This window comes from Pseudophryne corroboree, chromosome 4, assembly GCF_028390025.1.
Source record: "Pseudophryne corroboree isolate aPseCor3 chromosome 4, aPseCor3.hap2, whole genome shotgun sequence".
NCBI lineage: Eukaryota > Metazoa > Chordata > Amphibia > Anura > Myobatrachidae > Pseudophryne > Pseudophryne corroboree.
The window spans coordinates 261,350,966-261,378,549 of NC_086447.1; the positions used below are offsets into that span (position 1 = coordinate 261,350,966).

General features: G+C 45.1%; 1 long non-coding RNA gene across 1 annotated transcript in view; it reads left to right on the top strand.

Annotated features, from left to right (window-relative positions):
- Positions 1-6,073: 6,073 nt before the first annotated feature.
- Positions 6,074-27,584, top strand: part of LOC134911324 (uncharacterized) — a 226,223-nt gene continuing 204,712 nt past the window's right edge. Inside the window, exon 1 of the long non-coding RNA XR_010176481.1 lies at positions 6,074-6,282. This is a non-coding gene — a long non-coding RNA (uncharacterized LOC134911324). The remainder of the gene's footprint in view (positions 6,283-27,584) is intronic.

The following is a 27,584-nucleotide window of genomic DNA, read 5'->3' on the forward strand; positions in this document are numbered from 1 at the left end:
ACCATCAGTAGCTGTAGAAACTTATATATTGTGTATCCCTGTTTCATTATTAACACTGCAGTGAAAGATATAACATGTTACAGCAGTGGCGCACCCAGGGGGGTTTCCGAGCACCCAGAAACCCCCCTCCACCAAATTTTTTTTTATTTTCTTTTTTTGCTGCATGAGTATTATTAATGGCTGTCTATCGTCCTCTGCAGCCTGCTGTCTTCCTGGTGGCACTTGTAAGTGCTTAATAAAAGTTGACTTTATTTTAATTATTGTACATACAGTATATATCCATGTGCATGCATATATATACACATGTATATACATACATACATATAAACGCACACACATGATATATTTACATTTGTATATATACGTGTACTGTGTGTGTGTGTTTGTGTGTGTGTGTGTGTGTGTGTGTATATATATGTATATATATATATATATATATATAATGAATCCACACTCACTGCTGCAAATTACATCATGGGCGGTGCTCCATAAAGGGCTCTCAAATAGTCCAAAATATATCCAAGAAGAATACAGGCACTCACCACTTCCTTGATGATAATGAATTTATTATACCTCACAGGTGTATCTCACATAGAGATGAACGACAGCATGTCAGCAAAAATGTCGACGTTTCGGCTCCATCCGAGCCTTTGTCAAGACAGACAAAATCACATCAGGTTAACACCCAGCAGCCAGATGTGATTTTGTCTGTCTTGACAAAGGCTCGGATGGAGCCGAAACGTCGACATTTTTGCTGACATGCTGTTGTTCCTCTCTGTGAGATACACCTGTGAGGTATAATAAATTCATTATCATCAAGGAAGTGGTGAGTGCCTGTACTCTTCTTGGATATATATATATATATATATATATATATATATATATAATGCAGGGAAGGACTGGCACTCCAAACAAATCCAAATGGAAATAAGGCCCAGGTGCCCGTGAAAGGGAATTTGCATGCAGGAACTGGAACACGGCACTCAAAAGGTCTTCATACACATGCATAAAGCAGACTTGACAACAGCCGGTTAAACAGCCATGTAGTGATGTCAACGTTTCATTTAATGCTAAATTTCGTCAGGACAAAGATGAATAAACATTACAAGTGCTTACCTTAAATACCCAACGAACACAGACTGGTCCCACCGCTGCACGAGCTGGTTCCTGACGGGAGCCGATGACGTCACCATCCAGCGACGCACGCTCACTCGCGTCGTTACCATGGCAACCCGCCGAGTACACAAACTCTGTGCTGCAAAGCGGACAAAAATCCCCATTAACTAGTGCATAATCCAAATAAAATGACATAAAATTACAGTGCAAAAACCGGAGGCAATGGGCAGTTATAAAAACGTAACTAGTCAGAACAGAGCTACAATTCAGCAAATCAGAGGGAACGAATGGCAGACAGGAAATAGTAAGAAAGCATGTTTACATCATAATTAGGGTGCCTTTATAATTAACTTATAGCAAGAAAAAATAAATTCTATACAGTAACCTAACTGAAGAGATCTAGGTTAATATGTAATGTGAAAACACAAGTATAATTAGAGAAAACAACCCAAATTATTAGACTCATTAAGCCCATAAGGGGTAAGAGTACGGAGCTCAAAAATCCAGCGTGCCTCCTTACGGAGAAGGAGAGCACCCCGGTCGCCCCCCCGTATACTAATGGGGACATGGTCTATGACCTTATGTCGCAAACTGGCTAGGGAATGTTTAGCCTCCCGAAAATGGCGGGCTACCGGCTGTTCTTGGGGGGTTCCCTCTAGAGCAGAGCGAATGGCCTGACGATGCAGTGCCATCCTCTCTCTGAACTGGCGAATGGTCTTGCCTATGTATAATAAGCCACAAGGGCATTTAATATAATAAATTACATAGGTGCTTAAACAAGAAAGTACATGTTTAATGCGGATTTTGACACCAGAGTGTGGATGATTAAAAGTTGGGCCACATTCCATCGAACGACACGTGGTGCAGCCCAAACATTTATAGCAACCTGGCTGCCGTGCAAGAAAAGTCTTGGGTGTTGTAATATTCAAGTTGGATATGTCATTCCTAACAAGAGAGTCACGAAGATTCCGGTTCCTCCTATAGCTGGGCATCAATTTAGAGTCTTTAAGGGATTTAAAGTCTGGGTCCGTGGTGATAATAGGCCACAGCTTTTTGCCTATCTGCATATTCTGTTGGCTAAATGGATGGAACTCTTGGACAAAGGGGACTTTATTATCCCCATTGGAATTAACCGGCTTAATTGTCAGGACTTCATCTCTGGATATTCCCAGGACCTGATTTTTGATGGTCTTCAAATGAGTAATGGCATAACCACGACTAACAAAGTCCCGTATCATGAAATCAATGCGGCGTTCAGCCTTCTCAAGAGTGTCACAAGTCCGGATCGCCCGCAGAAATTGGGATTTAGGTAGGCTGTGAGTAACAAAACTGGGATGTTGGCTGTCTGCCCTCAGGACAGTGTTCCGGTCCGTCGGTTTCTTAAATAGATCAGTGACCAGTTTTCCATTATCTAAGGATACTTCCACATCAAGGTAATGCACTACTTTGTCACTGATGGTGTACGTAAATCGTATGTTGGCATCCAAACTATTAGCGACCTCCATAGCCGTAGTGAATTCCTGGCTAGTACCAGACCAGATGATGAAGAGATCATCTATGTACCTAGTTAGGTACAAAATCTTAGTTTGCATCATGGGGTTCAACAAAAAAAGATCTTTATCAATATCAAACATAAAAATGTTAGCCAGAGAAGGCCCCACACAAGATCCCATGGCACAGCCTCTTAGTTGGATATACCACTGACGGTCAAATAGAAAGTAGTTCCTTGTTAAAGATAGCTTCAGCAGGTCACAAAAGAAACTGATGTCAGGGCCCCGATAGGCCAAATTACCTGTAAGAAACCTACGAACAGCCTGTACCCCCCTGTCATGGGGGATATTGGTGTATAATGACACCACATCTATTGTACAAAGGTGACAACCTTGTGGGAGTGTTGGTAATGTAACCAGTTTCCTAAGGAAGGTGGAGGAATCTTTCAGATAGGTTGGTTGATCTTGGATCAATTCTTGGAGGAAACTGTCCAAATATTGTGATATGATGTAGTAGATTGAGTCACGGGCACTAATAATGGGGCGCCCGGGAGGATGAATAGGATCTTTGTGTAATTTTGGGATAGAGTATATAACTGGTGTTTTAGGAAAATTGATGATTAATGCTTTGCAGACCTTCTCAGTGATGATGTCATTGTTAACTGCTTCCAATAGGATGGTGTCCAATTCTTTTTTAAATGTAGCTGTAGGGTCTGATGCAAGTCTTCTGTAGACCTCTGCGTCATTCAATTGAGATAGCATCTCATTACGATAATAATCAAGGTCTAACACGTTGGGCCACATTCGATGGAATGTGGCCCAACTTTTAATCATCCACACTCTGGTGTCAAAATCCGCATTAAACATGTACTTTCTTGTTTAAGCACCTATGTAATTTATTATATGAAATGCCCTTGTGGCTTATTATACATAGGCAAGACCATTCGCCAGTTCAGAGAGAGGATGGCACTGCATCGTCAGGCCATTCGCTCTGCTCTAGAGGGAACCCCCCAAGAACAGCCGGTAGCCCGCCATTTTCGGGAGGCTAAACATTCCCTAGCCAGTTTGCGACATAAGGTCATAGACCATGTCCCCATTAGTATACGGGGGGGCGACCGGGGTGCTCTCCTTCTCCGTAAGGAGGCACGCTGGATTTTTGAGCTCCGTACTCTTACCCCTTATGGGCTTAATGAGTCTAATAATTTGGGTTGTTTTCTCTAATTATACTTGTGTTTTCACATTACATATTAACCTAGATCTCTTCAGTTAGGTTACTGTATAGAATTTATTTTTTCTTGCTATAAGTTAATTATAAAGGCACCCTAATTATGATGTAAACATGCTTTCTTACTATTTCCTGTCTGCCATCCGTTCCCTCTGATTTGCTGAATTGTAGCTCTGTTCTGACTAGTTACGTTTTTATAACTGCCCATTGCCTCCGGTTTTTGCACTGTAATTTTATGTCATTTTATTTGGATTATGCACTAGTTAATGGGGATTTTTGTCCGCTTTGCAGCACAGAGTTTGTGTACTCGGCGGGTTGCCATGGTAACGACGCGAGTGAGCGTGCGTCGCTGGATGGTGACGTCATCGGCTCCCGTCAGGAACCAGCTCGTGCAGCGGTGGGACCAGACTGTGTTCGTTGGGTATTTAAGGTAAGCACTTGTAATGTTTATTCATCTTTGTCCTGACGAAATTTAGCATTAAATGAAACGTTGACATCACTACATGGCTGTTTAACCGGCTGTTGTCAAGTCTGCTTTATGCATGTGTATGAAGACCTTTTGAGTGCCGTGTTCCAGTTCCTGCATATATATATATATATATATATATATGCATGTTTAATATGCTATGTATATGTGTGTGTATGTATGTATATGTATATATATATATATATATATATATATAGGTGTAAATATGGTATATATATATATATGTGTGTAGATATGTGTGTGTGTGTATATATATATATATATATATATATATACACACAGACACACTAGTTTTACGGACCCAGCATATACTGGGTCACCTCAGTCCCCACCCCCGTGACTGGCTCCACCCAGTTATGGAAACCCCCCCATGCAAATCCTGCGTTTGCCACTGTACAGACACTTTCACCAGTCTGAATACATCATACTCATGAAGGGGTTTGGGTATACTTAGCAATTAATATTGCACTTTTCTTCAACTGAAATGTGCTGTTTCCTAAGTACCTCATACAGTATTTTGCCTTTTAAGCAAACATTTTCTATACATATATAAATATTTATATGAAAGGCTAAAACATATTTATAAAAACTAAGAATATTATTTCTTTTTCAGCAGTAAAATAAGGGTTTATTAAGTATTGGTATAAAATGGCCTAGTTTAGTCAGAACACTGACCTAATTGCACACTGAGAGGAAAACATTCTCTTCTTTTCAGTCCACTTCAGTTGCTACAACTCCTCTACTGCCAGGAAGTTTTGTTGTTCATTTACAATCTGGCAAAAGAGTTAAGCAAGAAGTATAAAAAGGAACACAATAGAATACTGAAGCACGGAAAAACATCCATCCATCTATCTATCTATCTCTCTCTCTATCTATCTATCTATCTATCTATCTATCTATCTATCTATCTATCTATCTATTGTAGAGACTTCCCACCAGACTAGGAAACCAGAACGAGGCAAAACGTAATCATTCCGCTGTCGGAATCTCGTGGGTTTTGGATACCATATAAACAGCCGCGCGTTGCCGCAATTTTCACTCCAGACTTGGAGAGTGAGGAGACAGAGCTCTGTCTCTCTGTGGGTTGTGGTGTTGGGCAGGGACGTGCAGTCAGGGGAGGCAGTGCCTCCCCTGTCATAATGATTAAAATAATATAAAGAAAATACTTATGACACATATTCTGTGTCATAAGTAATTTCTTTATATTATCCTATCCATTTCAGTGATTAAAAGTAGTTTGGGAGGCACTGATAGCAGTGCCTCCCATTTACAGTAGGGACAGGTTAAAGCGGGGGGTGGGGGTGGGGGTGGCCCAAAGCGCTGGGCTGAAAAAGGCAATTAAAAACAGAGGGGAAAGCGGCATTTATGCAAGTGCCTCGTTGACAGGGGAAACCCGCCCCTGTCAACGAGGCAGATGTGATTGGACAGCGGATCCAGTGCTGGATCCGCTGGTCCAATCACGCGGCGTGGTGTCCAGGACCGCCATGAAGGGGGGATTACCGGTACAGCAGTCTCGGGCCCGCCCCGAACATTCTGGACCGCTCCTACCGCCTGCTATTGCCTCAACTTATATCAAATGAAAGGAGCCCCTGGCCAGTCCTCTGCATACCCGCCCGTGCAGCAAACAGAATGGAGTGCCCCTTCAACCCACCGGCCACTGCCACTGCTTGCTGGCGCTGCACCTGCACAATAAAGTTTATTAAATGGCACGTGTGACGTCATAACGTCACACAGCGCCACTGAAGATAGAGGAGCAGCGCGCCGCCATAGGAGTGAGGAGCTGCTGTACATGATGGAAACCTCCGAGAGCGGCCACGGAGCCGGCGATGCGGACGCTGCTGATCTTATAAACAGGATGCGCCAGGAGGTCAAAATGACTTTGAGGGAGATCAAATCAATGCAAGCAAAGGAGAGGAGGACGCAGGGTGCATACTTGATATTTCTTCCCCTTTAACAAAAGGAGTGTAAGTTACCTACGCAATTTCATTTTATTCCTATCTATTATTATCATTATACTGTATATTATCATTATGTTTATTATTACTATATTTCTATGTCCCGCTGTTGGGGGGATTTGTACATGCTATATGGGAACCATACATGTACACGCTGGAATCTTTATGAAATACTTAAAATATGTGATTTATTACAACAGCATGCTTTTGAAAGTTAACATTGGCCAGCAAAGTGGCATACTGTGTTCTGTAGACACTTCATTTTTTTAGAGGTGGATTTAATTCTGTGGACTGTTCTGCAGACATTGCATCGCAAACGCCTTGTGATGCCGGCGTACGCCATGTGCATCTACAGTATGTCAAGGAATTGAATTGGATCTAGCTTGGTCCAAAAAGTACCTATGCACCTGCATTGCTGCAGACTATGGGCCTAATTCAGACCTGATCGCTGCTGTGCTTTTTCCACAGCAGCCGATCAGGTCTGAATTACGCATGTGCCGGCGCCACAGTGCGCCGGCGCATGCCAGACAGCCAACGGCTGTCTCAGCCCTGCGATTGCCTCTGCCTGATTGACAGGTCAGAGGCGGTCGCTGGACGCCCGACGGCGTTTGTCTGCCTTTAGGTGGCATGGTCCGTGCAACACAGGCGTGCCCGGACCATTGGGGAAGGGGGGGCGTGGCGGCTGTGTGACGTCACACGTAGCCGCTGCGACCCTCACAGCAACGTGTAGCTCCCTGCCAGCACACAGGAGCTGCGCTGGCAGGGAGCTACTCCTAAAGTACAAAAGCATCGCTGCTGTGCGATGCTTTTGTACTTGTGCGTCGGGGTCGAGCATCACATGTGGGGCGGACTAGCCCTTGCTGGGTGTCCCCCCGCATGTCTGTGTGACTGATCTTAGACATGATTTAGCACATCTATGATCAGGTCTGAATTAGGCCCTATTACAGTAGCTGTAACACCCTGAGAAGATCTTTCTTGCTTTGTGCTCAGTAGTTTAGTGTTTTTAGTGGGAAATTCAATTCAACACACAGTGCTGGCTGAAGTCTGTCAGTTATGGTAGCCTCAGCGGCTTTCCTGTGCCTTTGTGGATGTGAGAAATCCTTGATGTACTGCAGTTGAATGCATTTGGCTGTTCTGGAATTGCAAACCATGTCCGTTTCGGAGAATGGAGTCCAAAACAGCCCCCCCAAAAAATTGACACGTCATGTGGGGCCCTGCCTATTTTGTCAGTAGCGGGCCCCACAATTTCTGATGGCAGCCCTGGAGCTGTCACTACAGCAGCGGCAGCCCCGGAGCCAGCGGGACCCAGCGTTACTGATGTGGAGCCAACGGGATCCCCAGAGATAGAGAGCCAGTGGCGGCGGCCAACGCTCTTATCTCTCCCTTCTCAACTGCCCTCCCATGCAGTAACATCACTTTCCCGGATCTGGAGCCCAGGACCACCCAGGTCAGAAGGGGGGGGGGGGGTTACTGGGTGGGAAGTGACTGGGCAGCTCACCCCCAGATCACTTGGGCTGCAGGGACAGGGAGGTGCAATATATATATATATATATATATATACATATATATCTCAGTGCCTCCCCAGCCAATGACCTCACCGCACGTCACTGTACTGTATATAGAAGTACGGTACAGTAGTCCACTGCTCTACCTACCTCTGTGTCGTCAAGTATACTATCCATCCATACCTGTGGTGCATTTCAGTTTTGTACAGTTTGCTGACCACCAGTATATACTATATAGAAGTACGGTACAGAATGCCACTGCTCTACCTACCTCTGTGTCGTCAAGTATACTATCCATCCATACCTGTGGTGCATTTCAGTTGTGCACAGTTTGCAGACCACTAGTATATACTATATAGCAGTACGGTATAGTAGGCCACTGCTCTACCTACCTCTGTGTCGTCAAGTATACTATCCATCCATAACTGTGGTGCATTTCAGTTTTGCACAGTTTGCTGTCCACCAGTATATAATATATAGCAGTACGGTACAGTAGGTCACTGCTCTACCTACCTCTGTGTCGTCAAGTATACTATCCATCCATACCTGTGGTGCATTTCAGTTTTGCAGTTTGCTGACCACCAGTATATAATATATAGCAGTATGATACAGTAGGCCACTGCTCTACCTACCTCTGTGTCGTCAAGTATACTATCCATCCATACCTGTGGTGCATTTCAGTTTTGCACAGTTTGCTGTCCACCAGTATATAATATATAGCAGTACGGTACAGTAGGCCACTGCTCTACCTATCTCTGTGTCGTCAAGTATACTATCCATCCATACATGTGGTGCATTTCAGTTTTGCACAGTTCGCTGACCACCAGTATATACTATATAGCAGTACAGTACAGTAGGCCACTGCTCTACCTACCTCTGTGTCATCAAGTATACTATCCATCCATACCTGTGGTGCATTTCAGTTTTGAACAGTTTGCTGACCACCAGTATATACTATATAGCAGTACGGTACAGTAGGCCACTGCTGTACCTACCTCTGTGTCGTCAAGTATACTATCCATCCATACCTGTGGTGCATTTCAGTTGTGCGCAGTATATATTGTAGTAGGCCATTGCTATTGATATATTACTGGCATATAATTCCATACATTAAAAAATGGAGAACAAAAATGTGGAGGGTAAAATAGGGAAAGATCAAGATCCACTTCCACCTCGTGCTGAAGCTGCTGCCACTAGTCATGGCCGAGACGATGAAATGCCATCAACGTCGTCTGCCAAGGCCGATGCCCAATGTCATAGTAGAGAGCATGTAATATCCAAAAAAATAAAGCTCAGTAAAATGACCCAAAAATCTAAATCAAAATCGTCTGAGGAGAAGCGTAAACTTGCCAATGTACCAATTACGACACGGAGTGGCAAGGAATAGCTGAGGTCCCGACCAGGGGTGTATCTAGGAGTCCGAGCGCCCCTGGCAAAGTAAGGGACTGGCGCCCCCATATTTGAAATAGGGAAGGTGCAAGTGCAAAAAAGGGACATGATCTTGTCGGAAAGGGGCATGACAATACAACAGTTCTGCCACTTCAAATTACGCCACACAGTAGTAACCCTTATACACATCATGCCCACACAGTACCAGTTCCCTTTACACATTATGCCCACACAGTAATTCTTATAACACTGAGGAGACATCAGCAGTACTTGGCCTGGCTGACGCAGTGCCACCCAAGGCCAGGTAATATAATCAAATAGTAGTGCAAAGAAGTGCAGTGCAGCGTAGTACCCAGTGGTGCAAGTAGAAAAAAAATGTTAGTGGTACGGCGCGAGCACGCCCAAAAAATGGGTGTGGCAACATGCCACATGCTGCGTGACCTATGAAAATGGGGGCATGGTATACACATGACCCCAATAATGCAGTGACAGATACACATATGCCCCCAATAGTGCCAGATACACATATGCCCCCACAGTGCCAGATACACATATGCCCACACAGTGTCAGATACACACATGCCCCCACGGTGCCAGATATGCCCCCATGGTGCTAGATATGCACCCTCAGTGCCAGATATACCCCCATAGTGCTAGATACACATGCCACTACAGTGCCAGATGTGCCATTATGGTGCTAGATATGCCCCCACAGTGCCAGATACACATATGCCCCCACAGTACCAGATACACATATGCCCCCACAGTGCCAGATAGGCCCCCACAGTGCCAGATTTTCCCCCACAGTCATATAGTCTTAGTACCCATCCCCCTCCCAGCACATAGCCATAGCCTTTACCTCTCCAATCAATAGCTGTAGTCCCCTCCAGCACATAGCCGTAGTCTCCACCTCACCCAACACAGTCATAAAGTAGTCCCATCACATAACAATAATTCCCTGCCAACATAGATAGCCATAGTCCCCATCCCCAAACACATAGCCATAGTCCCCATCCCAGCACATAGCTGTAGTCCGCCCTTAGCACTTAGTAGTAGTCTCCCCCACTCCCAACATATACATAGACTCCCCACACTGCCCTAGTCCTCACCCCCACAACATCCCAGCAGATAGCTGTAGTGTCTGGCAATATCTGCTGTGCCGAGCTGCCTGGGATGGAGGGTGGAGGATCGCTCCGCGGGCAGAAGCTGGTGCCGGTGTCCGGCACCGCACCAAACTATGTGAAGAAACTGAAAAAAAATTACAGCTCCCAGCAGCCCTTGCCGCCGGGAGCTCCCGACAGCAAGAGTTGCTGGGAGTTGGTAGTTTATTTTCAGTTTCTTCCCTGTAGTGCATAGCGGTGCCTTACACCAGCACCAGCTCCTGCCTGCTCAGTGTTCCTCAGCCCTCGGTGTGCCGACCGGCGGTCAGCCATACTAAACCCTCCGCCCTCCATCCCAGGCAATGCACAGGCAGCTCAGCACAGCAGGTGTTGCCAGACACTACGGCTTAAGGAATTCCACCGACTGGCCGAGGGTGGCACTGTCGGGTGGCGCCCCCTCCTGGCCATTGGGTAGATACGCCCCTGGTCCCGACCTATGTTCAAGGCTTGTAGTTCAGCTTCACCTGAGGATGGAAGCACTCATCCTCTTGCTAGAAAACTGCAGTGCCACTCCTAGGTGGGCCAGAAAACTTAAAAGAGTTAAGAACTGTGCTTTCTTCTAAATCACAAATCCCCAAGGAGAGTCCAATTGTGTCGGTTGCGATGCCTGACCTTCCCAACACTGGACGGGAAGAGGTTGTGCCTTCCACCATTTGCACGCCCCCTGCAAGTGCTGGAAGGAGCACCCACAGTCCAGTTCCTGATAGTCAAATTGAAGATGTCACTGTTGAAGTACACCAGGATGAGGATATGGGTGTTGCTGGCGCTGGGGATGAAATTTACAAGGAGGATTCTGATGGTGAGGTGGTTTGTTTAAGTCAAGCAACCGGGGAGACACCTGTTGTCTGTGGGACGAATATGGCCATTGACATGCCTGGTCAAAATACAAAAAAAAATCTTCGGTGTGGAATTATTTCAACAGAAATGCGGACAACTGGTGTCAAGCCGTGTGTTGCCTTTGTCAAGCTGTAATAAGTAGGGGTAAGGACGTTAACCACCTAGGAACATCCTCCCTTATACGTCACCTGGACCGCATTCATCAGAAGTCAGTGACAAGTTCAAAAACTTTGGATGATAGCGGAAGCAGTCCACTGACCACTAAATCCCTTCCTCTTGTAACCAAGCTCTTGCAAACCACACCCCAACTCCCTCAGTGTCAATTTCCTCCTTAGACAGGAAAGCCAATAGTCCTGCAGGCCACGTCACTGTCAAGTCTGACGAGTCCTCTCCTGCCTGGGATTCCTCCGATGCATCCTTGAGTGTAACGCCTACTGCTGCTGGCGCTGCTGTTGTTGCTGCTGGGAGTCGATCGTCATCCCAGAGGGGAAGTTGGAAGACCACTTGTACTACTTCCAGTAAGCAATTGACTGTACAACAGTCCTTTGCGAGGAAGATGAAATATCACAGCAGTCATCCTGCTGCAAAGCGGATAACTCAGGCCTTGGCAGACTGGGTGGTGAGAAACGTGTTTCCGGTATCCACCGTTAATTCACAGGGAACTAGAGACTTGATTGAGGTACTGTGTCCCCGGTACCAAATACCATCTAGGTTCCATTTCTCTAGGCAGGCGATACCGAAAATGTACACAGACGTCAGAAAAAGAGTCACCAGTGTCCTAAAAAATGCAGTTGTACCCAATGTCCACTTAACCACGGACATGTGGACAAGTGGAGCAGTGCAGACTCAGGACTATATGACTGTGACAGCCCACTGGGTAGATGTATTGCCTCCCGCAGCAAGAACAGCAGTGGCGGTACCAGTAGCAGCATCTCGCAAATGCCAACTCGTTCCTAGGCAGGTAACGCTTTGTATCACCGCTTTCCATAAGAGGCACACAGCTGACAACCTCTTACGGAAACTGAGGAACATCATCGCAGAATGGCTTACCCCAATTGGACTCTCCTGGGGTTTTGTGACATCGGACAACGCCACCAATATTGTGCGTGCATTACATCTGGGCAAATTCCAGCACGTCCCATGTTTTGCACATACATTGAATTTGGTGGTGCAGAATTATTTAAAAAACGACAGGGGCGTGCAAGAGATGCTGTCGGTGGCCCGAAGAAGCAAGAGGTGGTAACGAGGTGGAATTCAACCCTCTAAATGCTTCAGAGGATGGAGGAGCAGCAAAAGGCCATTCAAGCCTATACATCTGCCTACGATATAGGCAAAGGAGGGGGAATGCAACTGACTCAAGCGCAGTGGAGAATGATTTCAACATTGTGCAAGGTTCTGCAACCGTTTGAACTTGCCACACGTGAAGTCAGTTCAGACACTGCCAGCCTGATTCAGGTCATTCCCCTCATCAGGCTTTTGCAGAAGAAGCTGGAGACATTGAAGGAGGAGCTAAAACAGAGCGATTCCGCTAGGCATGTGGGACTTGTGGATGGAGCCCTTAATTCGCTTAACTAGGATTCACGGGTGGTCAATCTGTTGAAATCAGAGCACTACATTTTGGCCACCGTGCTCGATCCTAGATTTAAAACATACATTGGATCTCTCTTTCCGGCAGACACAAGTCTGCAGAGGTTCAAAGACCTGCTGGTGAGAAAATTGTCAAGTCAAGCGGAACGTGACCCGTCAACAGCTCCTCCTTCACATTCTCCCGCAACTGGGGGTGCGAGGAAAAGGCTAAGAATTCCGAGCCCACCCGCTGGCGGTGCTGCAGGGCAGTCTGGAGCGAGTGCTGACATCTGGTCCGGACTGAAGGACCTGCCAACGATTACTGACATGTCGTCTACTGTCACTGCATATGATTCTCTCACCATTGAAAGAATGGTGGAGGATTATATGAGTGACCGCATCCAAGTAGGCACGTCAGACAGTCCGTACGTATACTGGCAGGAAAAAGAGGCAATTTGGAGGCCCTTGCACAAACTGGCTTTATTTTACCTAAGTTGCCCCCCCTCCAGTGTCTACTCCGAAAGAGTGTTTATTGCAGCCGCTCACCTTGTCAGCAATCGGCGTGCGAGGTTACTTCCAGAAAATGTGGAGAAGATGATGTTCATCAAAATTAATTATGATCAATTCCTCCGTGGAGACATTCACCAGCATTTGCCTCCAGAAAGTACACAGGGACCTGAGATGGTGGATTCCAGTGGGGACGAATAAATAATCTGTGAGGAGGGGGTTGTACACAGTGATAGGGGTGAGGAGGTGGACATCTTGCCTCTGTAGAGCCAGTTTGTGCAAGGAGAGATTGATTGCTTCTTTTTTGGTGGTGGCCCAAATCAACCAGTCATTTCAGTAACAGTTGTGTGACAGACCCTGTCGCTGAAATGATGGGTTTGTTAAAGTGTGCATGTCCTGTTTATACAACATAAGGGTGGGTGGGAGGGCCCAAGGAGAATTCCATCATGCACCTCTTTTTTCTTTCATTTTTCTTTGCATCATGTGCTGTTTGGGGACTATTTTTTGAAGTGCCATCCTGTCTGACACTGCAGTGCCACTCCTAGATGGGCCAGGTGTTTGTGTCGGCCACTTGGGTCGCTTAGCTTAGCCATCCAGCGACCTTGGTGCAAATTTTAGGACTAAAAATTATATTGTGAGGTGTGAGGTGTTCAGAATAGACTAGAAATGAGTGGAAATTATGGTTATTGAGGTTAATAATACTATGGGATCAAAATGACCCCCAAATTCTATGATTTAAGCTGTTTTTGAAAACAACCCAAATCCAAAACACACCCGAATCCGACAAAAAAAATTCAGGGAAGTTTTGCCAAAACGCGTCCGAATCCAAAACACGGCCATGGAACCGAATCCAAAACCAAAACACAAAACCCGAAAAATTTCCGGTGCACATCACTACAATTGTAGTAAGGAGCCATTATCATGTGACTCCGTGCTGGTTAATCATAGACCCAGACTGGGGTACTGGAGGTGTGGCGTTTGGTGCCTCTGGACTGGCTGAGCTGGATGGCTTTAGTGTGGCATACCTTTACATTCTATTAACACTATTCACTTATTCATTTTTTAACACTATTTCTCTATTTTAATTACATTTCATTTTTGTATCACCTTCTATATAGATTCGGCTTCCTAAATACTAATTTATTAACACTATAGTTTTTTCACTGGTATCCTACCCTGGGCTTTCTGGCTTATGCTGGTGTTTTGGGGTGCCACACCCTGCACCTAGATATAGCGCCAGGGACCCCAAATATACAGAGACGCCTTGATGCGGCTTTGGGGCTTATTCACACATTTGCGCAAATATGTGTAACGAAGATCTCTGAATTCCAATATTATGTGGGATTTATATCTGGTTACCATCATCATTCAGGGTGCTGGGGGAAACAATGTCTCTCCCTCTTTTTCTTGCTTAGAAATACCCCTCCCTTTCGAGCACCTGAATGATATCATTAAGCTGATTGAGCATCTACCATTATATATGCCTGTTCTGGATTTAGCCCAGTGTCTCCAAACTCCAGCCCTCTGCCAGCTCTCCGTACAGATATCAAGAGACCAGTGAGAATTAGCTGACACCAACCAGGAGGTGTTGCAGCAGTGTGATCATGCATATCCATGTTCCAGGTGCTGAAGGTAGGAGCCTCGGTGGAATAAGCGGTTCCAGGTGCCGGTGTAGGAATTTGGTAGTGACAGCGAGTTACCCACTCACTGAACAGTGGGAGGAGTCAGAGAAAGAAAGAAAGAAAGAGAAAGGAAGGAAGGAAGGAAGGAAGGAAGGAAGGAAGGAAGGAAGGAAGGAAGGAAGGAAGGAAGGAAGGAAGGAAGGAAGGAAGGAAGGAAGGAGGAAAAAAGAGAGATATAACGATATATGGAGATATAGAGAGAGGGAGAGAGAGAAAAAGAGAATGGGAAATAGAGTGGGAGAGAACAATAGAGAGAGAGAAAAATAAAGAGGGAGAAAGAAATAGAGAGAGAGAGACAGAGGGAGAGAGAAATAGAGAGAGGGATATATATATATATATATATATATATATATATAGAGAGAGAGAGAGAGAGAGAGACAGAGAGAGAGAGAGAGAGAGAGAGAGAGAGAGAGAGAGACAGAGAAATAGAGAGATAGGGAGAGACATATAGATGGTATAGATGGAGAATAGTAGGATTGGCCTTTGCAAACTGGAAATCACAATGGGAAATGTATATGAAGTCTAGTGATCTGACAGGGCCATAGCTAGGGGTGTGCTGATGGTGCTTAGCCCACAGCGCATTGCCCTGTGAGCACAATGTCTGCATCCATACCAATCGGCCGCCACCAGCTGCAGCACTGCCCACTAAAATTGTATAATAGTAATGTTGCGCCCGGCTCCTTCTCTGCAGGAAGCACTGCTGCTGATATGCATTAAAGCGAACAGCTCTGGGCAAGCAGTCTATCTCTCTGTCTCCGCCGTGTGCTCCGCCCCAACTCCTCCTTAACTCCTGAGCAGTGCAGTCCTATACACCATACAGACTGGGCTAGGGACATGCCTCCTCCTGACTGAGAACAGTGCAAGGGATGCCAGGAGGGTGGTGTTTGAAGAGACTGGCAGCCGTTCCATAGTATACCGCCGTCTCCCGCACCGGGACATATCCCACTGCCACTATGGCTGCCTGCACTCCAAGGAAGAGGAAACTCAGGTCCTAATCACAGGTACATGTGTGTGTCAATGTCTTTCCACCACTCCTGTGCTCAACCACCCCTCCTCTCCTGCAGAGGGACTTCAGGGTACTGGGGCTGGCTGTTGCTGCCTGCTGCTGCTCAAGTAAAGTAAGCCACTCTCTCTCTCTCACAAACCCCTCTCTCTCTCACCCCTCTTTCTCTATCCCCTTTCTCTCCCTCGCTCTCACTGTCACCCCCCTCTCTCTTTCACCACTCTATCTCACACACCTCTTCAGGGCTGCAGTAAGCCTTTGAGGGCCCAGGGCACCTAACACAAGGAGGCCCCACCACCCCCAGCGCAAGTCCTACTATACCTACTTGGCAGACGGCAGTAGTTGGGATATGGAACCCTGGGGTTGTGTAATGCCGGTGCTGCCATTGCAGCAGGGTGCCGAGTAGTCAGCAGCTGGAAGAGCAGGGCTGCAGGACACGGAGGTCAATGCCATGGTGCTGCACCCGGCAGCACCATGGCTGCAATCTTGCTGGAGTGCAGCCATGGTGCTGCCGGGTGCACGGTGCGGTGGTCGGTGTGGCACTGGGGCCTCCCTCCTGGGCGCTGGTGGGTGTAGACAGTGATAGCCGCAATCTGTGCAACTGGGTGCGGGCCGTGGCGGTCAGTGCGGTAGCCTCTCTTCTGGGGGTGGAGTGAAGGCTGGACCCCAGAAGAGAGTCCCAGGCACCTCTGCCCAGGTCAGCATCTAATATGTGGTGGCTAAGGGGGGGGACTTTTTAGAAAGGTAGGCCCAGGGTACTTACTTACAGGGCACCCCCCTTAATCCAGCTCGGCCCCCTCTCTCTCACACTACTCCTCTCCTTCCCTGTCTTACTCCTCCCTCTCCCTTTTCCTCTCTCTCCCTCTCTCTCTCACTCACCCTCTCTCTCTCCCTTTCTCTCTCTCTCACGCCCCTATGTCTGTATCCCTCTCTCTGTCTCCTTCCCATCCTTCTGTCTCTCCTTTTCCCTTTCCCTCTCCCTCCCCTTCCTCTCCCTCTCTCTCTCCCCTCTCTCTCCTCTCACTCTCTCTCCTTACCATCGCTCTCTCTCCCTCTCTCTCTTTCCTCATTTTTCTCCCCCTCCCTTCTCTTTCTCACCCTCTCTCTTTCTCCCTCTTTCTCTCTCTACCTACCAACCTCTTCTCCCTTCCCCTTTCTCTCTCACCCCCTCTCTCTCCCCCTCTCTCTTTTTCTCTTTCATCGCTTTCTCTCTCCCCTTCCCAGCCATCCCTACCTTTCTCTTTCTCTCCCTTCCATCGCTCCCTCTCTCACCCACCATTACCGCATCTCCTCTTTCTCCCTCTATCTCTCTCACACCCCCTTTTTTCTCTCACCCCCCTCACCCTCCTCTCTCCCTTTCCCCTCTCCTTTGCACCCCCTCTCTTTTTGACTCTCTCCCCATCTCTCTCTCTCGTAAACCTCACTAAATTGTACCACACTAACATACTCCAGGCCGGAATCATGTCAGCTGCGCACCAGCCCAGATAGAGACTGGCCATCCCGACCAGGACAATCCCCGTCAGTTACTCATCTCAGCTATCTCAAGACTACTGCACCACCCCTGGGGGCACCCTCCACTCTACTACGCCTGGAGGTATGTTCTATGTATGGCCTATGGTCCTCCCATCCACATTGGAATGAGGTTTAGGGGCTCTACCTGGCATAATGTGTATAAGGGGCTCTACTGTGTGTAATGTGTGTAAGGGGCTCTACCATGGTATAATGTGTATAAGGGGTACTTCTGTGTGGCATAATGTGTATAAGTGGCACTACTGTGTGGCGTAACGTGTATAAGGAGTACTACTCCCCATGAAGCCATGGCCCTATATTTTGGGAGCGTGCCTTTGGCACACAATGTATCTATTTTAAATATGGGGGGACACCAATTCTCTTTCTGGCACAGGGCACCAAAATGTCTACTTACGGTTCTGTGACCTGATGTAGAAGTGTCCAGTCATAACCTGATTCAGAGGTGTACGGAGACTGTGTCTATTGGCAGTTGCCCATATTTGACTTTATGCAAATGCGGCTACATAGCCCTTCCCTGGTGTGTACATCCTTGTGTTTGAATGTGCCAGGACATAGACACCCTCTGTTTAGTATCTGTACGTGCTAAAATGCTGATTGGTGCATCTTTAGACTTTATGGCCTCCTACAGTATGTGAGCAGTTGAGTGTCTGTGTACGCAATCACTGTCACTGATATGCCTGCAACATTCCAATAAGAAGCCCATAAGACGGACCATCTCCATGCGTGCACTATGTCACCTCCCAGTAACCGCTCAGGAATGCCCATCACTTTTACAAGACATTTCTGGACTCCAACTTGACCCCAACAGCACCTGTGTGTGTACACTCTGTATAACGCATGCGCCATAGGAGTTTTTAGCGATTTGTGCGCATATGCAGTAGCAAAATAATCGCTCAACAACATGAACGTCAGCATTGTGTACAGCTCTTACACAGGTACCTCGACTTGATAATTAGTAACTCTTATGAGGCAACAGATGGTATTTAATAGCTACAAAACTCATGTTGTATTCCAAATTAAAAGCTGCTTGTGTTGTAAAAAATTAATAATAATAATAATACTAATAATAATATCAATTATTATTATTATTATTATTATAGAAATTGTGCAGACTAAAGATATTTTTTTAATGAAAATCGGTTTGCTCAGTAAGTAACACATAGCCTTCAGTCATGACGTAGTTAAATAGATTTTCTATGACTCAGATATATCTTGCAGCAAATATATTGTTAATGTCTTTTCTGTGCATTGCAGTCACACAATGACCTGAAGTAGAGCAAGGAAAGGAGAAACAATTCTACAAACTGGGACAGTGTATGAAGTGGTGAGCTATGACATTGTAATGTACTTGGGGAAGGTTATCCATTCAATTCCAAACTTCTAAAAGAATCATTTATCGGCCCCAAAAGGATTAGACAACCAGAAACAGCCAATCACTTCTGCAGCTAAATATGCTTTATGACGTTCACAGAACCATTTTGTGTCAAAATTCACAGATGTCGGTTTAGTTATCAATCCAATGTTTATGCTTATTCTGCATTGGAGCTGAATAGGAGGTACTGTATTTTCTTATTTTTTTTAAAGCAAGAATAATAAGCCAGATTTCTAAAAGGCAACTATACTGTATTCATGATCATAGTGTATTTATTTTTAGTTAGGTGTTACTTAGAGATGTGCACCGGACATTTTTCTGGTTTTGTGTTTTGGTTTTGGATTCGGTTCCGCGGCCGTGTTATGGATTCGGACGCGTTTTGCAAAACTTCCCTGAAATTTTTTTGTTGGATTCGGGTGTGTTTTGGATTCTGTGTGGGTTTTTTTTCAAAAACCCCTCAAAAACAGCTTAAACCATAGAATTTGGGGGTAATTTTGATCCTATAGTATTATTAACCTCAATAACCACAATTTCCACTCATTTCCAGTCTATTCTGAACACCTCACACCTCACAAAACTATTTTTAGTCCTAAAATTTGCACCGAGGTCGCTGTGTGACTAAGCTAAGCGACCCAAGTGGCCGGCACAAACACCTGGCCCATCTAGGAGTGGCACTGCAGTGTCAGACAGGATGGCACTTAAAAAAATAGTCCCCAAACAGCACATGATGCAAAGAAAAGAGAAAAAGAGGTGCACTGTGGTCGCTGGATGGCTAAGCTAAGCGACACAAACACCTCAATATCACAGGAATTATTTGTTCTAATCAATGGTATTATTGGTCCAAATCACTGGAAGAAAATGACAAAATCACTGGAATTATTCGTTCTAATCAATGGTATTATTGGTCCAAATCACTGGAATTATTTGTTCTAATCAATGGTATTATTGGTCCAAATCACTGGAAGAAAATGACAAAATCACTGGAATTATTCGTTCTAATCAATGGTGTTATTGGTCCTAAACACTGGAAGAAAATGACAAAATCACTGGAATTATTCGTTCTAATCAATGATATTATTGGTCCAAATCACTGGAAGAAAATGGAATGGATGGATACTTGCAGTGACACAGAGCTGCAAGATACAGCAATGGCCTACTGTACACAACTATGTACTGTTGGGTCACCAAAATGCTGCACTGTAATACTATATATACTGCTCACAAAAATGCAGCACAGATATGGAATGGATACTTGCAGTGACACAGAGCTGCAAGATACAGCAATGGCCTACTGTACTGTACTACTATAACTATTATATAGATGACAGATATAAAGTTACATTGTGGGGGAATCCAGTATACGTTCTGTCACCAGGTACCAGTGAATAACCACATCATGTATATAGGTGACAGATATAAAGTTACATTGTGGGGGAATCCAGTATACGTTCTGTCACCAGGTACCAGTGAATGACCACATCATGTATATAGGTGACAGATATAATGTTATAATGGAATCCAGTATACGTTCTGTCACCAGCAGTAGCAGATCTTGCCACGGGCAAGCAGGACTTTTGCCCGGGGCGCCGCCTTCCGGAGGCTGCCCGCTGTGTCCCCCATCCGCCTCCGCTGCCCGCTGCCGTCCCCGTCCACCTCCTGTGAAGGGAACTAGACGCTATGCGTCTAGTTTCCCTTCGTGGAGAGTAACTTTGCTGAGCGGTGCGCGATGACGTCATCGCGCACCGCACAGCAAAGGTCCTCTCCACGAAGGGAACTAGACGCATAGCATCTAGTTTCCCTTCGTGGAGAGGACCTTTTGCTGTGCGGTGCGCGATGACGTCATCACGCACCGCTCAGCATTCAAGCGGCGCTAGCAATGTACAGGGGGCGTAACTGGCCACGCCCCCTGTATTAGGCCACGCCCCTTTTCCTGCCCGGGGCGCAGAGTGTCACCAGGTACCAGTGAATGACCACATCATGTATATAGGTGACAGATATAAAGTGACATTGTGGGGGAATCCAGTATACGTTCTGTCACCAGGTACCAGTGAATGACCACATCATGTATATAGATGACAGATATAAAGTTACTTTGTGGGGGAGTCCAGTATACGTTCTGTCACCAGGTACCAGTGAATGACCACATCATGTATATAGGTGACAGATATAATGTTACATTGTGGGGGAATCCAGTATACGTTCTGTCACCAGGTACCAGTGAATGACCACATCATGTATATAGGTGACAGATATAAAGTTACATTGTGGGGGAATCCAGAATACGTTCTGTCACCAGGTACCAGTGAATGACCACATCATGTATATAGGTGACAGATATAAAGTTACATTGTAGGGGAATCCAGTATATGTTCTGTCACCAGGTACCAGTGAATGACCACATCATTTATATAGGTGACAGATATAAAGTTACATTGTGGGGGAATCCAGTATACATTCTGTCACCAGGTACCAGTGAATGACCACATCATGTTTACAGGTGACAGATATAAAGTTACATTGTGAGGGAATCCAGTATACGTTCTGTCACCAGGTACCAGTGAATGACCACATCATGTATATAGGTGACATATAAAGTTACATTGTGAGGGAATCCAGTATACGTTCTGTCACCAGGTACCAGTGAATGACCACATCATGTATATAGTTGACAGATATAAAGTTACATTGTGAGGGAATCCAGTATACGCTCTGTCACCAGGTACCAGTGAATAACCACATCATGTATATAGGTGACAGATATAAAGTTACATTGTGGGGGAATCCAGTATACGTTCTGTCACCAGGTACCAGTGAATGGCCACATCATGTATATAGGTGACAGATATAAAGTTACATTGTGGGGGAATCCAGTATACGTTCTGTCACCAGGTACCAGTGAATGACCACATCATGTATATAGTTGACAGATATAAAGTTACATTGTGAGGGAATCCAGTATACGCTCTGTCACCAGGTACCAGTGAATAACCACATCATGTATATAGGTGACAGATATAAAGTTACATTGTGGGGGAATCCAGTATACGTTCTGTCACCAGGTACCAGTGAATGGCCACATCATGTATATAGGTGACAGATATAAAGTTACATTGTGGGGGAATCCAGTATACGTTCTGTCACCAGGTACCAGTGAATGACCACATCATGTATATAGGTGACAGATATAAAGTTACATTGTGGGGGAATCCAGTATACGTTCTGTCACCAGGTACCAGTGAATGGCCACATCATGTATGTACTTATACTGGTGGTCCCAAGTCCCCACAATGCAGCACACTGATCAGATATTTGCAGCACACTGAGCACAGATATGGAGCGTTTTCAGACAGAGAACGTAGATATTTTCAGCACACTGAGCACAGATTATTTGCAGTACACTGAGCACAGATATTTTCAGCACACTGAGCACAGATTACAGAGCTTTTCAGGGAGAGAAGGCAGCCACGTCCTCTCCGTTCAATCTCCAATGCACGAGTGAAAATGGCGGTGACGCCGGCTCCTTATATAGAATACGAATCTCGCGAGAATCCGCCAGTGGGATGATGACGTTCGGGCGCGTTCCGGTTAACTGAGCAAGGCGGGAAGATCCAAGGCTGCCTCGGAACCGTGTAAAATGAGTGAGAATATCAGGACATCTACACACAATTCGTTGTTATTGTCAATTCCATCAAAATACAACTAATACATGGACTTTGGTATACTGGATAATTGTTTTTGTGATTTTTTTTTGAGTGTACATGGAGTGTTCCTCTTCAGTACTGTACAGTATGTCAAAGATCAAATTGGAGGCACAGCATGAGTCCCATTAAAATATACACAAAGGGGGTTATTCATAGTTGTTAGCAAACCAAAGAAGTAAGCAATTGGGCAAAACCATGTGCACTGCAGGGGTCAGATGTAACATGTGCAGAGAAAGTTAGATTTGGGTGGGATGTGTTCAAACTGAAATTTAAATTGCAGTGTAAAAATAAAACAGCCAGTATTTAGCCTGCGCAGAAACAATATAACCCTCCCAAATCTAACTCTCTCTGCACATGTTATATCTAACCCCCCCCCCCCCCCCCCCCACTACAGCGCAACATGGTCTTGCCCAATTGCTAACTTTTTTGTTTGCTAACAACCCTGAATAACCCCCAAAGACCGCAGGGTGGAAATACTGCAGCTGTGTACTTGTTAGAGCAACAAGTGATGCTTCTAAAATTGTACCTCTTTACCTCTTTAGTTTGTTTATATAATCTCAGTTGGCAAAAATCTCTATTCTGTACTGCTCCTCAATATTAGGGGCACTAGTGTATCTACCTCATGCCCTGCAATCAACAGACACATTCTGTCCATCCCCCCATTAGCCTTTGCAGTGGTGTCAAGAGAGGGGGGAGGGGGTACAGATTACCCGGGCCCAGGTCAGAGCACACCAGTAGCCATTTATTTTGGTGGGATATTTTATTTTTCTTTGTTATAAATCAGTAACCCCACAATGAGGTGAAAGGTACTGTAGCTATGAGATGGCTGGTGAAATGTCCCTGGGGTGTTAAAACATGATGACATTTAAATAGAAGACACTAATTAAAGAAGTCAAAGTTACTCATCATCATAAGGCCTGTCTGCAAAAGACCTTATTGACAAATGAATACTTCTTGGCAGCAAATAATTTAGGGCAATCATCTAGGTCTTTTCAATGAAAATTTTTTTTTTCTTATACAGCAAATATTAAAAGTAGCCTCTTACAATACTGAATAGTACATGCATTAGTGGATTTCCCGCTAGGCACTTATAGCACGTGCCTGGGCGTGGCAATTGCTGAGGGGTGTCACAGCCAGATGAGGCAGATGATTCTTCTTTTTCTTCATCATTACGACTTATTACATTTTGCAATTGGTGGGCGGGGAATCAAATGACAGTAAATTGAGTTGCAGGAGTTGGTGGTGGGTGAGGTTGCGTCTGCATTGGTGGACTAGGGGCACTGAGACGGGCCCGACATGAGTAAGGGGGTGACCAAAAATGTTGTGCCTAGTGGCAGCTTGACCCTAAAATTCACTCCTGAGTACACGAGAGTCAATTGTTTTGTTTCTAATATAACTTTTTATTATTTTCTGAATAGTTTTTTTTTTGTTTTTTTGTCTTGTTTAATTTTACTGGATGTTCAGAATGGTTAAAATAAAAGTAAATAAATAAGCATCAAATACATGGAGCTAGATATTGACAGTTGGCGAGATGTTCGCTGTGGTATGTAAGATTTGCAGTCAAACACATTCTTTAACTGAATGTGCCTTGTCAGTGTCATGAATTATCTGCTGCAGACAGGCCCAGGCCAATAGTGAACGTCAGAAACTTGCTATTAATATCAACTCAAAGAAGTTCACAGTGACCAATCGGACAAACTAATACCACCAGTCATGGGAATTTACAGTTAATAAGATAAGTATATACAAGTAACCAGATCTAATCACTTCTCAGACAGATCAAGAATGATCAATAAATGCTATCATATTTAGCTAGCATATACTGTACTGTATAATCCAAATGTTCACTGTACATGAGCAGGTGTGTTAATGCTACATAAATGTGGGTGTAGAGATGTAAAGGCCCTGATTCTAATGTGGTTGTTATTGCACAGCAGAACTGTACATTATATTTGTAACATGAATATGTATTATTTATTTTGTAAATATTAATTGCGTATTTGTATACTTATATATATATATATATAGAAAGTACTGGTCCGGCACTCACTGGTATATAGCTGGTAGTGAAAAGCGCTCCGGTGCCCTCCATCCAGGCCTGCAGCCTGTGTATACGGGAGAATTGAAATAAGGCGGCACTCAGGAGACTTGAATGTGGTGAAACCAATAGGTGCTTTAGTCAACGTTTCGGGGATCATGACCCCGTCTTCAGGACACACATATATATATAAATGAAATGTAATGAAAATAGTATATATGTATTTGTTGTGGTGCGGAAATAGATGGGTCAGGAGGGTCAGGAGGGTGGGGGCGATTGCTGCGTCCCTTCCCCTGTATTGTATCTATGGCATGCTGAGCCCTCACGCGCTCGGGGAGACAGCAGAGAGGGGAGAATAGCCGCGTGCTGGTAACATGGGGAGGCTGTGTGCAAAGAGGGACCACGCGCCGGTAACTCGGGGGAGCCGTGTGCAGAAGGGAGACCGCGCGCCGGTAGAGAGAGGGGAGCCGTGTGCAAAAGGGGACCCGCGTGGCCGGTGGAGAAAGCGTATAAAAGACGCTCTCAGCCGGCGGACGGGCAGTATGCTGATCCACCTTGCAGTGCTGGCACCTGGCTCTCTCCGGCGCTGCTAAGAGCTGTAACGCTGTAAACATTACAGCAGCAGCCGGAGAGCTTTTGGGTAGCGCAGCCGGTCAAGGAAGTCTCCGTGCTGGAAGACGGAGCGGCCGGGATTAAGAGGCAGGAAGGCAGGAGAAGCGGTAAGGTAGCCTACCTGTCCTCAGATCCCTAGGCTGCCGTTCCGCTCCAGAGCGTGGGCTGCCATAGCGCCCTTGCTCCCGCAGACAGCTGTAAACATAACTGCGGGTAGCAGGAGGTAGAAGGTGGCGACATGGCTGAGTGCTCCAGCATCTCCCACCCCTAGCAGCAGTGTAACAAGAAAGGAGGCGGCACCCTATACACCCACAATTCAGTGAGGGGGCCGTTCCATTGCTGAGACTCCAGTCAAAGGGAGGTGGCGCCTGCAAGCTAGAGCCAATAGGAGAGTCTGGGAAGAAAGTGACAGCACCGCTGATACGCTGATGATCGTGGAGGTGTAAGTGAACTATTAACACCTGCACATATTAAGTGTTTGAGGCTGCCCCACTGATATGAGAGACATATAGCTGCCCACATATGTTTAGACTGTGTTACCCAGAGGCAATTCTTATTGCACACTAAAGTTAACCCCTTAAAGAACTATACATAAAGTAAGGGCAGTGGCGCACCCAGGGGGCGGGGGGGGTTCCGAGCACCCAGAAACCCCCTCCACTAAAAAAATAAAAATAATTTTTATTTTTATTTTTAGCTGCATGAGTATTATTAATGGCTGTCTAGCATCCTCTGCAGCCTGCTGTCTTCCTGGTGGCACTTGTAAGTGCTTAATAAAAGTTTACTTTATTTTAATTACATTTATATCCATGTCCATACATTTATACACATGTATATACATACATACATACATTTAAACACACACACACACACATATGATATATATATACATGTGTATATATACGTGTACTGTATGTGTGTATGTATATCATACTTGCCTACCTGACCCTCTCCATGAGGGAGAAAATGCTCTGTTCCTGGACTTTCCTGGTAATGTATGATTGCCATCACCTGTGGTGAGCTAGTTAATTGATAAGAAAGGTGTTTCACCACAGGTGATGGCAATCATACATTAACAGGAAAGTCCAGGAACAGAGCATTTTCTCCCTCATGGAGAGGGTCAGGTAGGCAAGTATATATATATATATATATATATATATGTGTGTGTATGCATGTTTAATATGCTATGTACATGTGTGTATATATATATATATATATATATATATATATACACGGTATATATATATATGTGTGTATATATATATATATATATATATATATATACACGGTATATATATATGTGTGTGTGTGTATATATATATATATATATATATACACACACACACACACACACACACACACACACAGACACACTAGTTTTACGGACCCAGCATATACTGGGTCACCTTAGTCCCCTCCCCCGTGATTGGCTCCACCCAGTTCTGGAAACCCCCCCATGCAAATCCTGCGTTTGCCACTGAAGGGGTATAATAATGAGGATTTAAGCAGCTGAAGTACATATAAAGACAAAACCTGGGGGTAAGGAAAGGAAACACCTGGCAATAGACTTTATTCCTTCTAATAGTGGGAGAATATAAAGGCTTGTGACTTCCTTGCTATTTGGATTATTTGAAGTATATTAATAGTGACTGGAATCATTTGGGAACTCAAGAACTTATAGATACTCATTAATGAGCCTCTGCTTAATTACACTAATAACCTGTGAGTGTAATTATTATTTATATCCTGCACTACAGTAGTTATAAGGACAAAGGCAGTGCTGGACATAACAGGCTGTTAATAGAGTGGTACCTCCTGTCATATAATAAGATGGAGATTATAATAGTATATATTTACATACACAGAGGTAGCGAGACTGCATATACCGATGAGCAGGAGGAGTGAATATTTAAGTCATTTAAGTCTTTATATGCAACTAACCCATTAACATATTTCAATTGGAGCATTGTTTATGCAAGGATACAACTAATCAACTGAACAAGCCTTTATACTGCTTATGAGAAACTATTCTGGTAGGAGTTGCAGAGTTATTACTAGAAGACTAGAAAGGTTACATAATTGATACAGACTTTAGGGGTAATTCTGAGTTGATCGCAGCAGGAAATTTTTTAGCAGTTGGGCAAAACCATGTGCACTGCAGGGGAGGTAGATATAACATGTGCAGAGAGAGTTAGATTTGGGTGTGGTGTGTTCTATCTGCAATCTAAATTGCAGTGTAAAAATAAAGCAGCCAGTATTTACCCTGCACAGAAACAAAATAACCCACCCAAATCTAACTCTTTCTGCACGTTATATCTGCCCCCCCCTGCAGTGCACATGATTTTGCCCAACTGCTAAAAAATTTCCTGCTGCGATCAACTTGGAATTACCCCCTTTGTGAATACTATAAAG